Genomic DNA, 15,321 nt, shown 5'->3' on the forward strand with positions numbered 1-15,321 from the left:
CTGCAGGGAAGAAGTCAGGGTACACAGAGGAAGGAATACACCTTGGGAAAATTGCAACATGCAGCAACTGCTTACATGAATGGAGAAAGGTAGCTAACACTGTGTGATGGCACACAGATCCCAGGGTCCCCCCTATGAGCAGCACACTACTACATTTCCCACACACCCAACACATGACCAACACCCACAACCACGTAGCAGCCCCACCAACAGCAATGCCAGCAATGCAGGAGTGTTCCAAGGGCAAAAAATAAATAGCTTTATTCAGCATGAGCAAAAAACTAGTATGAAGTAAGTCCAATATTAACAAAGCCCATAGGGCAGTCCAGGAGTCCCAGCTGGATGGGGGACACAGTGGGATGCGTGTCCCCTAGCTTGCCTGCACAGTTACAAGCCGTTGTCTTCCACAGGGGTGAGGGCATCATGTGGGGGGGAAGAAACAGGCACCGCAGGGACAGGAGGGTGAAGGGTAGGCGTCGTGGGTGCAGGGATGGAGGACTCCACCACAGGGGGTGGGGCAGGGCCAAAGGCGGAGGCCAGGATCTCGCTGCACACCTTAGCAAGGTCCTCCAGGGACTCCCCTGCACCCGAAGGAACCACAGGCCCCAAGGAGGGGGGGGGGTCAGAGGGATGGGTCGCAGCGCCACTGGGGGAGGGTGTGGACAGGGGAGGGGACTCAAGCACCCTGACCGTGGACCTCCTTGACCGCTTGCGGGGTGGTGTCACTGTGGGGCTCAGGGACAGAGCGGCCATGAAGGAGTCTTTGGGGGAGATGTGGCCAGGAGAGCTGAGGGGAGGGGATTTGGAGGGAGTGGATTGGGTGGAATGCGGACTCCCACTCTGGCTGCGTGTCACACGTTTGCCCCCCGACCCAGTGGGTGTGCCTACTTCACCCTGTGTGTGCGTGTCAGGAGGTGTGCGGCGGACCTTCCCTGCTGGTGTGGTGCCTGTGTCTGTTGTGGTGGGTGCATGCTTACGTCTGGGTGTATGTGGGACAGGCATGGGAGTGGGAAGTGTGGAAGGAGCAGGGGTAGGGGGTGGGACGTAGCGCTGCAGGAGACCCACTGCTGCAGTCAGTGTGGAGTCTATGGACCTCAGCAAGTTGCGTTGGTCAGCCTGCGATGAATGAATGCCCTCCAAGTATGCCTCCATGTTGTTGAGGACCTGGCTGTGGGAATGGGGGACATTAAGGATCGCAGTCTGACCAATCTGCAACTGCCGCTGGATGTCCACAGACTCAGCATTGGCGGCAGCAGTGGAGACAGGGGCAGGGGGTGCGGTGCCTGGCAGGAAGGAGACATGTGGTGACCGGGCACGTTGGGAAGGGACACGAGCACGTGGGAGGCGGCTGATGCCAATGGAGGGGGCGGTGCCAGATGTAGGGCTGCTGTCAGATGGTGGTGCAGCCACCGCCCACTCGGAGAGATCATCCTCGGACCCGTCAGCTTCATACTCTGTTGTGCCAGTCGACAGGTCCCCGGGTTCACTCTCCTCCGCCTCAGTCCCACTCGATGTGCCAGCCCCGATGTCACCGCTGGCACTGGTGCTCGGTCCCTCCGCGCCGTCTGTGTCCATGTCTCCCTCCGTGTCCCCCGACGATGCTGTGGGCAGGGTGAAGAGACAGAAATTAATCATACACCTGTATACATATGTCACATGAGTCAAATCTACTTAGGTTACAGTGCATAGCCTGAAACAAAGGATGAGTTACAACTACAAAACAAGGTACATATGTAGGCCCTGCAAGACACAGTTGTGTGACCCACCATGCCATGGAAAAACTATGGAGAGCATGACACAATAGCAAATGAGATGACATGGTATTCTGACTGAGGAGCAAGGCCCTGGGGACAATACAGCACTGCATCTGCACCACACAGCGTGGCAGGAAATTGGGATGAGCAGGGACCATATCCAGGAACTAGAGGCACATGCAGCATAGGTAATACTGATAACATGCCCACCCTGACTGGCACGCTGCACCTTGAGTGTATGTCCAGACAAACATCACACACTGGCCAGTCCGAGCAAGGAGATGACAGGTCTTGACATGTAGGCCATGGCCGCACCACCCACCCCCTACATGAGACAAATCTGTGGAGACACAGGAAGCACTTACATCTCTTAGTCTGGGTGAAATACACATGGGATGCAATAATTCAAGATTGCACACCAAATACCCAAGGTGCGCCTGTCCAAATAATCATGTACAAATGGGCATCATCAGATGATTGCTACAAGACACACAGGCAATGGCCACCGTGAGTATGTACTTTGAAAATCAGGTCAGGCTGGACAGTGGACACTTGTAATACATCTCACGTCAATAAACATGGTGCCAGGGGACAATGGCACAGAGCACAACCTATGCTGTAGACACAGAGATTGTTGACATTCTCGGATTACACACATGATACCTAGGAAAAGATGCCCCTGGGGACAGTAGTGGCCACACAACTCCATGCTCCTGAATGGAAATGACTGCAACACACGCTAACATCCCTGCACTATGCGTAACGCACACTCATGCACATCATGTCACAGGCCACCACATGGGACATGCCTGCTGGAAGGCCTCGCACTCAAGAGATTAACTCCCATGTCTGAAATCAGCATTAGTGCCAACTGACATGGAACCCACAAGTCCAGAACTGGACAGGGCACAGGCAAGGTCACTAAACCTGTTACACACCACCCCCACACATGATGCTGCAGGCATTGTACACTTGGAGAATGTGTCAGGCTACATAACTTTGTGATGGAGTGACTACACAGAGACCAGTGAACACATTGCAAGGTGGGGAAGGGAGGCAGGAGAGGCCTGCAACACTGTGGGTAACAGGATCTGCACAGCACCATAAACCCTGGAAGTGTATCCATGGAACAGTGCACTTACAAATGCTGGTGAAACACAACAAACACACACATGTACCTACCCCCTTCCGGCTGCTGCATCTCCTGTAGGCGCCTGTCCAAGTCAGGAAAGACCACCGCCAGCACACGTTTCTGGATGTGGGAGAGACGGCGGCGCCCGCGGTTCTTATGGCTCTCAGGTGAGTCCCCCAGCAGGACCCGTGCGATCCTCCGCGTCCAGCACCGGATATCCTGCCAGCGTTTCCTCACCTGGGGCAGGCGCCACTTCCGACCATCCGCACTCCTCATGGCGCTGACGGCGTATGCGTACTCGTAGTTGTACGGGCCGTACACACGCCTGTACGCTCACTATCACTACGTGTACGCATACGCGAGGACACCCATAGTGATGGGGAGAGTACAGGCGTGTGTACGGCCCGTACAACAACGTGTACGCATACGCGAGGACACCCATAGTGATAGGGAGAGTACAGGCGTGTGTACGGCCCGTACCACTATGGGTGTTCTTGCGTATGCGTACTCGTAGTGGTACGGACCGTACACATGCCTGTACGCTCGCCATCACGATGGGTACACATACGGCAGCACTCCCATAGTGATATGGGAACGTACACAGGCCCTCTTAGCAGCAGTACGGCGGTTTTCACACATCACAGTGGTGACAGGCAGCACACAGGAAGGAATAGGGCGGACATACTTGTCCATGGATGGACATACTTGTCCATGAATGGACATCAAGGCATTGTCTGTGCATTACTACATGTGTGGGGCACAGGTGTGACAGGCTGTCATGTGGCACATTACTCCTGAGTCGAGAAGGCACCAGATGTATGATGAGATGTGTACAGATGTAATGTGTGACGGTGCAATGTGTGCCAGGCATGCCCTTGACTCCTTGGACATGTGTGCATGTCGTACTGCACACTTGGGATGACCGACACTGGCATGGCACGGACACCAACACACGGAAGTGTCCCCTGATGCCCGTTACAGGGGTTACCACACCTGACTTGTCACTACCCACGGTGCACGATGTGACTATGTCATGTATGTGTGGGGGCTTCCCATTTGGTTGATGTTGGAGCACCCTCAAAAGCTGCAGCTGTTGCAGCAACCAACATGTGTCTGTGTGTAGATTGACATTGCACACTGTTCCGCACACCATGCCACATGTGGTTTTGGATGTGAGGTGCGCATGTATGCATGGGACACGGAGTAGCGTGACAAGGACATGTCTGCATCCTCTCAATGAATGTGTGGTGAGTCATGACATGTGCACCTTCATGGCAAGGTGTGTGGGCTGTCCTAGTGTAATGTCATGTGACCTGTGGCTCTAGTGTTCCGCTACCAGTCTCTGCAATCGGCCTCCTACTTCTGCTGATGTGTGGGTGTATGTCACTCCTGTCTTGCGTCTGGCTGTTCACTTGCACTGGGACACAGCTAATCCCATGGCATGGCATGGGGAGGTTCTCAATCTCCGTGTGTAGCTGGGTCTTGGTAGGAGTGTCACCTGGCAGGCATACGTGTCCAGGGCATGTGGCACATACCTCACTCTGTATGTAGCATATGTGTATAGACAGAATAACATGTGCTCAGTACAAATGATTTGTTGTTGTGGTGCACTCACTCTTCCTTGTCACTTCAAAATTACTGCAGAGCGCCGCCTCTTCCCCGAGCAATGCCGGACTTGGCTGCCATGCGGGAGAATGATCGGATCCGGTGCTACCGCTTCCCACGACGGTTGATTCTGGAGTTGACGGCGAGACTGGCACCACACCTGCAACCGCTGCACAGGTATCCTACGGCACTGACACCCAAGCTGAAGGTAATGGCAGCCCTACATTTTCTAGCCACGGGTACCTTTCAAAATACCATAGCTCATGTTGGTGGCATGTCCCAGAGCATGTTCTGCTGTGTGCTGCATGATTTCTTAGAGGCCATGTTGATTCACCTGGATGACTTCATCAAGTTCCCAACCCCTGAACAGATGACTGGGGTCAAGCGTGGATTCTATGCCCTGGGAGGGATGCCCCATGTCATTGGGTCCATAGATGGGACACATGTAGCTTTGGTACCACCACACGCATGGGAGGTAGCGTACCGCAATCGGAAGCACTACCACTCCATCAATGCCCTTGTGGTGTGTCTGTCCAACATGGTGATTTCACATGTCTGTGCTCGTTTTCCAGGATCAGCACACGATGCCTACATCATGAGGCGTAGCAGGATGCCTGAAATGATGATGCAGCTGCGCAACGAACGAGCATGTGTTGTTGGTGGGTACAGTCTGTCTGTCCTGTATTTTGCGTAGACTTCCAGCACGACCGCTTCACCACTTCTAACGATGTCCATCCCATGTAGGGGACGCTGGCTATCCCAACATGCCATGGCTGCTCACACCTCTCCGCAACCCCATCACGCCGGCCCAGCTCCGCTACAACACCGCCCATGGCCGGACAAGGCGAGTGATAGAGAGGACGTTTGGCCTGCTGAAGAGCCGATTTCGGTGCCTCCACAAGACCGGCGGCGCACTCCCATATGCCCCTGCGAAGGTCTGCAAAATCTTCATGGTCTGCTGCATGCTGCACAACATGGCAGTTGAGAAAGCTGTGCCACTCATCCTGGATCAACATGACGAGGACCATCCACCCGTGGAGGACGAAGGGCTTGGCAATGGGGCTAGTGATGTGGAGGATGTGGAGCCGCAAGAGGACATCCGGACTCGGCTCATACGCGACTTCTTTGCTTAGTGGTGAGTACCAGTGTCTGAGTGTGCACGCATTGGTCCCCGTGTGGCATGTGTTGTGATGTGTGTCTCCACCTGCATGTATGGCACGTGAGTCAGAGGTGTGTGTGGGTGTGTCACTGGAGTGATGGTGCCAGTGATGGTTGTATTTCCCCAGTCATAATTGTGACCTAGCATGTTGTCATCCATACATGTGTTGAGTAAATGCACATGCAAGTGGCTGTGCTTTTTGTGGCTGACTTCTTATGTGTCTCTCTTCCCCAGGTACTTGCGCATGCCGTCTGCTGCTTGCATTGTTGTGGCACTGCTATTCCTCATGGACACGTCATCGTGTGCTGACTCAGCGTTACAGGCACGGACACGTTTGGAAGTCTCCATAGGGTAAGGGATGCATCAGGGGTGTATTGGGTGTGGCAGTTCACGATGTATGCACACTGCCCCTGTCGATGTTTGGTTCCTCTGCAGCCATGTAGCATCACCATGGGACACATAACATGCAGCTGGGTACACCTGAATAGATGGTCAGACTTGTTGACAGTCATCAGTGATGGGATAGTGGATTGTGATGATGGCATCAATGTGTGTAACACTGCCCTCGGTCACATACGGTTTGCATTGGCTTGACATGGTGTGGGACTTCTACATCAGCGGATCTATGGTGTATGGCAGGATCTCCGTGAGCAGCTGTGGGTGTTTAGCTGTTGGCCGACAATTATGTGCCAGTTCCATGGCTATCACGCATTTGTGCTGCAGAAGGGGGGTGCCAGTGTTGGACCCACATGTTACTCCACATGAAGTGTTCATGTGTACTTCAAGTTGCCTCTGCAATCCCGAAAACATGACTAATAAAGGTGTCCCTATGCCTCCAAGGTGCCTCTTCTCAGTCAATGCTGGTGTGTTGCCACGGTGCATCCAGCATGTTTGGCATGGTTTCCCCTGATAGGGGCTATGTCTCTATGTGTTGAGTAGCAAGATGCAAGCTGTGTGTGTGGGCTGAGACTGTGTATTATGCATGATGTCCATGACTGTGTGGGTATTGTGACATGTGCCATCCCCATGCATCCAACGTTGGCCAGGCCCCCATTCTCTGCATCCACCGGACTCAAGCTTGCAGGACATGGTTCTGCCACCTGTCTACACATACCTGGGTGCCCCCCAGGACACTGGACTGGATCCCTGACCTCTGCGCATGACTGTTGCTGTACTCAATGTGTCTGTCAGCACGGTTGTTCGGCCACCCCCTCAGCTGGTTGGGCCCATCACGGGTGTGTGTGGTGCTCCATGTCTGTCTTGCCTAATACACTGTGGCCCGTGTGTCCTGTGCCAGACTCAGGCCCCAGGGTGTGGATGGTTGAAGTCAAAAGAGAACTCTGGCATGTTTAGACTTTACAAGACACATGTAAGGTAATAATGCAACCAGCAGGCATCTTCTCTTCATGGTGTGAATTTTTATTTGGGGGGGGGGGGTATGACGTGAGGGGCTTTCCGGGAGTTTGGAATCCAAAGTTCAGTAGGGGAGTTGGTGTCCTTGCCATTGGAAGTCCTCAGAGTCCATGCCACAGTCTTTGTCTACATTGGTCAGACAGTGACCAGCAAGGCCATGTGGCAGAGAATGTCTCTTGATGCTGTGATGCTGTTGCTCCAGTGGGCCAGGTGCCAGGCCAGGTGTCCTGGGAGATGGTGGTGTTGCGCCGACCCTCACGGTCTTTTCCGTGGACGACCCGCCCTCCTGCGGGGACCCTCAGAAGCAGGCCGTGACGACGTCTGGGATGCTCCATCGGATGTTTCCTCCTCCTCCTCCTGATCCCTCCCTGTGGGTGGTGATGTTCTCCGCCTTCTGGCACAGGGAGGGTCGGCCATGTTGTCGGCAATCCGACTGAGTGTATCCTGAATTCCCGTGTACGCCGTCACGAGCTCAGCCTGTCCGTCCTCCATCCTCCGTTGGTGTTGCAGTAGACAGGCATGTAGCTCCGCATGTTGCTGGGCCTGCTGGGTCTTGATCCCCTCGAGGACGGACACAACCTGGGCCAGGCCCGTGGTGTCCTGCCGGTATGTGTCCAGGATGTTTCGGACATGGGAATACACCGGTTCCGCAGCCAACTGGTCAGGCTGGCACCTCCGCCGTCCTCCACTCCCACCACCCCTGCCCACTTGCACCTGGCCTGCCCTTGTGGGCACATCAGGTCTCCGGGACCCCTGAGGGGTGGCATTTGCGTTGTCGCCTGCCTCCTCCTGGGTGCCCGGGACACCGTGTCCCTCCTGGCCAGCCTGGCTGCTTTGTGGTGGTGGGGCAGGGATCCTGGGTGTCTCCTGGGATGTGGCAGGAGTGGGGGTGGTGGTTGGCCCCGTTGTACCTGACGCAGGTGCTGCAGGTGGTTGGACACCAGAGGGGCCAGGTTGGTCGGGGTCGTCCACAGAGTGGTGAGAGTCGTCGCTGCCGGTGGGATCGGCCTCCCGCAGATCCGGGTCCTGTGAGTCTTCCCCCCCCAGTGTTGGGGGGTGAACCACGATGTTGACCTGTGTGTGAGAGAGACAATGTTAATTTTGGTCCATGCAACATCCATGTTTCATCAGTTTCAACTTTGGCACATTTCCTCTTGGAATTAGGATCTGTCTTGCATTCCACTCATAGTGCACTTGTGCATGGGTGTGTCCCTTGTGCAGCACTTTGGCCCCTTTAACTATGTGTGGCACAGTCTTACTTGCTGCGTCAAGTGTGACTGCAGTCAGCAGTGGAGTGGGCAGGTGTGGCGAGCCATGCATTGGCACCTTCCGTGTAGCACTGTAAATGTGCACATGGAGTGGATCCACACACTTATATAATGCAGGTAGCTGTCGTTGTGCTCGTGAACAGGTTGTGACATGGCCCTGTGTTTGGCCATGGAGAAGAGGGGGGGTTCTGGCACTGGCCACCCTTGGCTACATGCACGCAGTCTACCTGCTGACGAGCAGACATTCCCACACACCACATGGCTGATTTGCTCTCCCTGTGTCTCCCTCCCTCTCTGTCCCCCTCTCCCTTCCTCCGTGTGTCAGCCTCCTCCCTCTGTCCGTGTCCCTGTGTCTCCCTCCCTCTCTGTCCCCCTCTCCCTCCCTCCGTGTGTCAGCCTCCTCCCTCTGTCCGTCTCCCTGTGTCTCCCTCCCTCTCTGTCCCCCTCTCCCTCCCTCTCTGTCCCCCTCTCCCTCCCTCCGTGTGTCAGCCTCCTCCCTCTGTCCGTGTCCCTGTGTCTCCCTCCCTCTCTGTCCCCCTCTCCCTCCCTCTCTATCCCCCTCTCCCTCCCTCTGTGTGTCACCCTCTGTCACCTCAGCCCAGCTTCCTGGGCACACACTGTTAGCAGATCTTTGAATGGCCCTTGGCTTGTTGATGTGAGTTTGTTTCTGATCTCCAGGCACCCATTGGGTGTAGTGTGTGTCTCTGCGCTGCTGCTGTGGTGGTGTGTGCTGCCACTCTTTCACAATGTTGGCTGTTCATTAGCTGCTGTCATGTGCAAAACAGTTCCTTCACCCCCATGTGTTGATGCAAGGCGTCCGCCATTTGCTGGCGAGTCTTTCCTGTGTGGGGACACAGTGTTTGTATGGCTGTGACCTAGGCCATATGGGCAGAGGGCCTTGTTGTCTGCTTCTGAGTTGCACTATGTGAATTTTGGGGCCCACCCTCCCGCCATCCGGGTTACCGTGTCATGTGTTGGTGTCTTCTGTGGCCTGTGACTTGACATTGTCCAGCTGGGTGCATGGGGCATGGTGGCGGCAGTGGCATGTGCGTGTTCATGCAGTGTGGTTGAGTCATGCGATAGCTTGGGGTGGTTGCGTGCCTGTTAGTGATTTTGGTTGTGGATGACGTTCCCCCCATGTGAGGTGCGTTGTTTGTGTACTCACCCGGGTCTCGGAGTCCTCCTAATCCTTCGACTGCCTCCACCGGCTGTATGGCTATCACCCTCTCCTCCCAGGGCTGGTAGTGTACGGGTCTGCGGGAGGGCCCTCCTCCAGTGGCGTTGGCCTGGTTGTGTTCCTCCAGCATCTTGGCTCGGACCCTCCTCCGCAGATCGTACCACCTGGCTTGGCATTCCTGCCTGGTCCTTCTGGTGTCCGCAACAGCATTCACAGCATCGACGATGGTCTGCCACATGGCTGTTTTTGCTGCCATGCTGGTCTGTCTGACCAATGTTCCAAAGAGCTGTGGCTCGACTCTGAGGATTTCATCAACAAGGACCTCCAACTCTCGGTTACTGAACTTTGGATTCTTGTTAGTGGGCATGGTGAGGGGTGTGGGTGTGGATGGTGGGGGGGTGTGTGGATGGTTGTGGGTGTGTGGGTGTGATGAGGGGGTGTTTGTGAAGGTGGTTGTGTGAAGGTGTGCAAGTGTAAGGTGTGGTGAAGCTTGTAGTATGGTTCTGTGGTGTCTGGCAGCAGTGAGTCTGTTGCAAAGGCTCATGGTTTGTGTGTGTGGGCCCTTTTTATTGGTCCATTGGTGGGTGTGGCTGTGTTTGAAGTTTGGGTGGGTGTGTTATAAGGAGTGGTGGTGTTTTGGGCCTCTGTTTGTTTTTGGCAGTTGCAGGTCAGTGAATGTGTTTTTTTAGTGGTTGTTGGACATGTTTTGTGGCTTTGTGCCATTCGAATGGTGTATTCTTGTGTTGTTTTGGTTTGTCCTGGTTGTGTACGTGCGTTTTGAGCGTGTGTACGGTGTGTACATGGGCCATTTGGTTGTACGGTGCTGTCCTTGTGTGTGGCTTGGTACGACTCGTACATGCGGTTATGATGTTGGGGCCTGGGGTGCGCTCCGTACTTAGGAGGTTGTGGTGGGGGTGCGACTCTGACGTACTGGGGTGTACATGCACGGGGGTACGACACGTACAGGGGTGGGGGTACGACTCGAACGTACTGGGGTGTACATACACGGTGGTACGACACGTACAGGGGTGGGGGTACAACTCGGACGTACAGGGGTGTACATGCACGGGGGTAGGACACGTACAGGGGTGGGGGTACGACTCGGACGTACAGGGGTGTACATGCACGGGGGTAGGACACGTACAGGGGTGGGGGTACGACGCGAACGTACTGGGGTGTACATACACGGTGGTACGACACGTACAGGGGTGGGGGTACAACTCGGACGTACAGGGGTGTACATACACGGGGGTACGACACGTACACGGGTGGGGGTACGACTCGAACGTACTGGGGTGTACATGCACGGGTGGGGGTTCGACACGTACAGGGGTGGGGGTACGACGCGAACGTACAGGGGTGTACATGCATGGGTGGGGGTTCGACACCTACAGGGGTGGGGGTACGACGCGAACGTACAGGGGTGTACATGCACGGGGGTAGGACACGTACAGGGGTGGGGGTACGACGCAAACGTACTGGGGTGTACATACACGGGGGTACGACACGTACACGGGTGGGGGTACGACGCGAACGTACTGGGGTGTACATGCACGGGTGGGGGTTCGACACGTACAGGGGTGGGGGTACGACGCGAACGTACAGGGGTGTACATGCACGGGTGGGGGTTCGACACCTACAGGGGTGGGGGTACGACGCGAATGTACAGGGGTGTACATACACGGTGGTACGACACGTACAGGGGTGGGGGTACGACTCGGACGTACTGGGGTGTACATACACGGTGGTACGACACGTACAGGGGTTGGGGTATGACTCGGACGTACAGGGGTGTACATGCACGGGGGTCGGACACGTACAGGGGTGGGGGTACGACGCGAACGTACTGGGGTGTACATGCACGGGTGGGGGTTTGACACGTACACTGGTGTACATACAGGGGGGGGTGTACATTAACGGGGAGTGCAACTCGAACGTATGGGTGCTGGGGGGAGTGTTGGGCGCGTATGCGGGGACATGTCTCCATGGTTGCAATGGGAGTTCGGTGCGGACGGTGTTTTTACCATACGGTTGTGAGATCGGACGCACGGGTTGGATCGTGATTCCTCGGTCGGACTTGACTTTTCACATTTGTACGGTAAATCGTCCGAGGACGTGTCGGACACATTTTCCGACCCGAGGACGTGTGGGGAAATATTCCGACTGCGGTTCGTATGGACTTTTTCCCATGCGAATCGTGATTGCCAGTTTGTACGGCACTTGTACGATTCGTACGGTAAAAAGACCGGATACGAGTCGTACGGGGAATTTTTTTGCCGGATCGTAATTGGCACCTCAATCTATGTTTTTTGTATATCAGAGACTTTATTTGACCCCCATTTCGATTGCCAATTTTACACTCTTTAATAATCAAACTTGCTGGTCTTGTGACTACCCCTTGGCTGACCTTTATCACCTCCTTTTTCCATGCCCTCCGTAGCTTCTTTTTGGTTACAAATTTGGCCTCGCATCTTAAATATTTTTAATCTAAATATTCCCCTATCAAATGCCCTTCTTTTATAGGAAGTTTATCAGAGTCACTTGGGATATTAACTCATGAATGTGGGTTGTTTGACCTCATGTTAGCTTTAACCTTTCAACAAATTACACTAAACTGGAAATGCCCAAACAAGCTCTCAGTCAAATCTTGGTGGATCACTGTATGCCATTATCATAGGTTAATCAAGAAATCAAAGGAGGGAGTGAAGAGGAAAAAGGTAGAATCGTCCTCTTGATACTGTTATCCAACATAGGGATTCTATCATGTATTACGTGAATATATATGCACCCATGTGTGTGCAGCTATTTTTTTTATTTTTTAAGTGTTTAGTCATATGTGAAAAATGGTGCAAAAGGATCAGAGCTCCTTCTCTCAATTTGTGGGAAGGGCAATGTTTCAAAAAATTGTAAAATACCCCTCACACGCTGAAACCTGCTTCATCATTAGGGTCTTCCCGCCTCTCTACGGGACGGGGCGTGCTACGACTTACGTAGACGCAGGAGCACTTTATTCAGTGATTGGTGAATATGTGTAGTGTATGGGATCGTGAAAAGAAAATGTGAGATGGTTAAAAATTAACTAGTGGAACTAAAATACTTTGTCTTCCCTGGCTGAGAATAGTAAAAGTGGGGAGGTGTAGATGGTGTACTATAATGAGTCACCTCCTACAAGGTCGACATGTTTCAGAAGCCATCCCCTTGGCTTTCTTCCTCAGGACCAAATAACCGATCCCTGTTACACCTCAATGGGTGATAGAATAAATGTACATATGCCTGATAGTCACAAACAATGTCCTTTATTCCCTGTTATGGGAGTAGAAAAATATACCACTTGTATATCTTAAGAACCTGAAAAGAAAAATATTTTGGCTAAATCATGGCTTTCATCATTTATCTTTATCTATTCACATCACCATCACGTGGAAAGTTTTAAGCTTTTTAGTGACATATTTCTCTTGTGCAACTCTGTTGTAGGTAATGGTACCATTTGGTAAATATCCTCTACTCATAAATCATCTGAAAGAACATTCCTTGTGATTTCTAATGCCCAGTATCACATTTATTCAACATTCTTTTATACATATGTATCTCCTAGCAAGATACATCTTATGTTACAATACATTCATACATAAAGGAAGCATTTGTACACTCCTATTGTGCCCCAAAAGGTTACAGATTAATGTTCAAAGCAAACGAGCACTCGCATTCATACTCCCATGACGAGCCTTGGAAAAAATAGATGTTTGACAAAAGTCTGTGCACTCGTCCTTTTAAACTGTGATCTCATTGTGTGTCTTTTTAAAAAAAAAAGATGGTATTCATGCTCTCAAAAGGACGTGCCATAATAATACATACTTTAGAATTTAATCATTATCGCTCCATGAGCTCACACGAGCGGTGTAGGGTGCCTTCAAATAGACACTGTGGGTATTTTAAAAGAACTGAAGGAAAAACAAGGTTTTAACGCCAAGGTGGTTTTTAAACAAACAAGATTGGTCTCTTTGGCTTTTTTAAAGACATGCCATTGTCCTACTTACATGCTGGAAGGAGCGCGATCACCAAAGGAAGTACCTTCTCTGGCTCGTCGGAAGCTAACTGAGGTTTGCCAGAGCCCGGTCTTAAAGTGCAAGGAGCTCTGATCAAAGTATCATAGGTTAGACACTGCTTTTGCCTCCAGATAAATGGAGATCTTTTTTGGTTACCCCTAACTGTTTATTTAAATAAGCTCTTTGTTTCTCAGGATTCCAGTAACCGGTCGGAAAGCTTTCAACCTCCATGAGTTTTTTCTATTTCTTTGCTTTCTTTCTTCTGTTTAATACCATTCATATTGTAAATTTCAATGGAAAATATGTTAATTGTATCCTCTTTTATTCTAATGAGTATTTATTGCTAGTTTATCTTCAGCTTCACAGCGTATTTTATCTTCCCACTTTTCTTTTTCCCTCTTTTCTTTGCCTATGTAAACCCTGAAATTGAAAACAGCTCTCTGATATGTTTTATGTCATTTTTTTTATCACATATGTTTGTTATTCTCAAATATTGTTACATCTTGCCCTATGTTGCATGATGAACATTACATTAATAAAGCTTCTTAAACTTAAAAAAAAGAATGTCATCATCTGCCAAAAAATTAAAAAAAGTATATAGCAGTGTTCCCTTAAGTTATTCTGTACTGATATTTTCCTAATCGAAATCACGAAAGGGAAAGGTGTAGGACACATAAGAGTCGTCTTACTTTCAGTCATTTTAGATGCATTTTGGTGTGCAATATTTACTTTTGTTTTATTATTTGATCCTCATGGCTCTGCGACATTTTTCATGGACCCAGCTGTGTGAGCCAATTACAACCAGTGACTACATTCTAGTGCCTGATTGCAAGTGATGAATGAATCCACTCTAAGGGAAACAAGATTTTAAATTTTAGGATACCCAGGATTATTGGGTGTGGTTAAATTTAGGCATAGTTCAACTTGCCAAAAGTAGGTCGAATTCATCCCTAGAGAAAGGCTCGGTGATGAGGAAAACATGCAGAGATATATTTAGTGATTTCGCCTTCTGCATTATATTCCCTACTACTGGGCCAAAAACTCATAATTGCATGATAATGGGGGTGTGAAATTGCACGGATATTTTCATTTTGGCTACTGTGTCCTCAGTTAACCTTTCTTTTTCGACAGAGGTTCCTAGCAATGTTAATAGTTCTAGAGAGAGTCTATCAATCCGAATAAAAGCAGATCCTGTAAAACAATACATTTAATTTTAAAAAATCAATAACAACAAAATATCACCGACACCAGAATAAGCATGCAGAATCAGAATATACCCACATAGAGCTCAAACCCTGCAATTTTCAGAATTTCGCAAACTAACTACTAACCTACAACAGCGGAATAGCCAAAGAGAGCAAAATAGGTTTCTTAGACCATTAGGTCTATTTTAACAATGCAGACTACTGTGGAGTGGCTGGCTACATTGCAGTTAAAGAGGGACTAATGTACATCTCAGTAGCACCGTGGACCATCAAGAGTTAAATTACTTATATCGTACTGGAATTTTATGCAGAAAACAACCCTTTTGTTCACTCTAGCACGCTTTTTAAATATTTAAGTCAAGAATTGTGTGTCACACACATATATATATATATATATATATATATATATTATCTACTGGCAGTCGCCAGTAGATAGTTATAGTTAGGACCGAGTTTCCATAGGAAATCTCAAAATTCTATTTTGAATAACTTTGGCGCCGATTGACGAATCCTCGCGAAATTTTAAAAACTAATGGGGCGCTTCGCTCCGCTCCTACCCTGA

The 15,321-nt window shown here is 51.1% G+C and overlaps 1 protein-coding gene across 6 annotated transcripts in view; it reads left to right on the plus strand.

Moving 5' to 3' along the window:
* Positions 1-15,321, plus strand: part of LOC146820764 (pantetheinase-like) — a 270,531-nt gene that overhangs the window by 221,332 nt on the left and 33,878 nt on the right. The gene's annotated exons all lie outside the window — the stretch shown is intronic.

This window comes from Triturus cristatus, chromosome 6, assembly GCF_964204655.1.
Source record: "Triturus cristatus chromosome 6, aTriCri1.1, whole genome shotgun sequence".
NCBI lineage: Eukaryota > Metazoa > Chordata > Amphibia > Caudata > Salamandridae > Triturus > Triturus cristatus.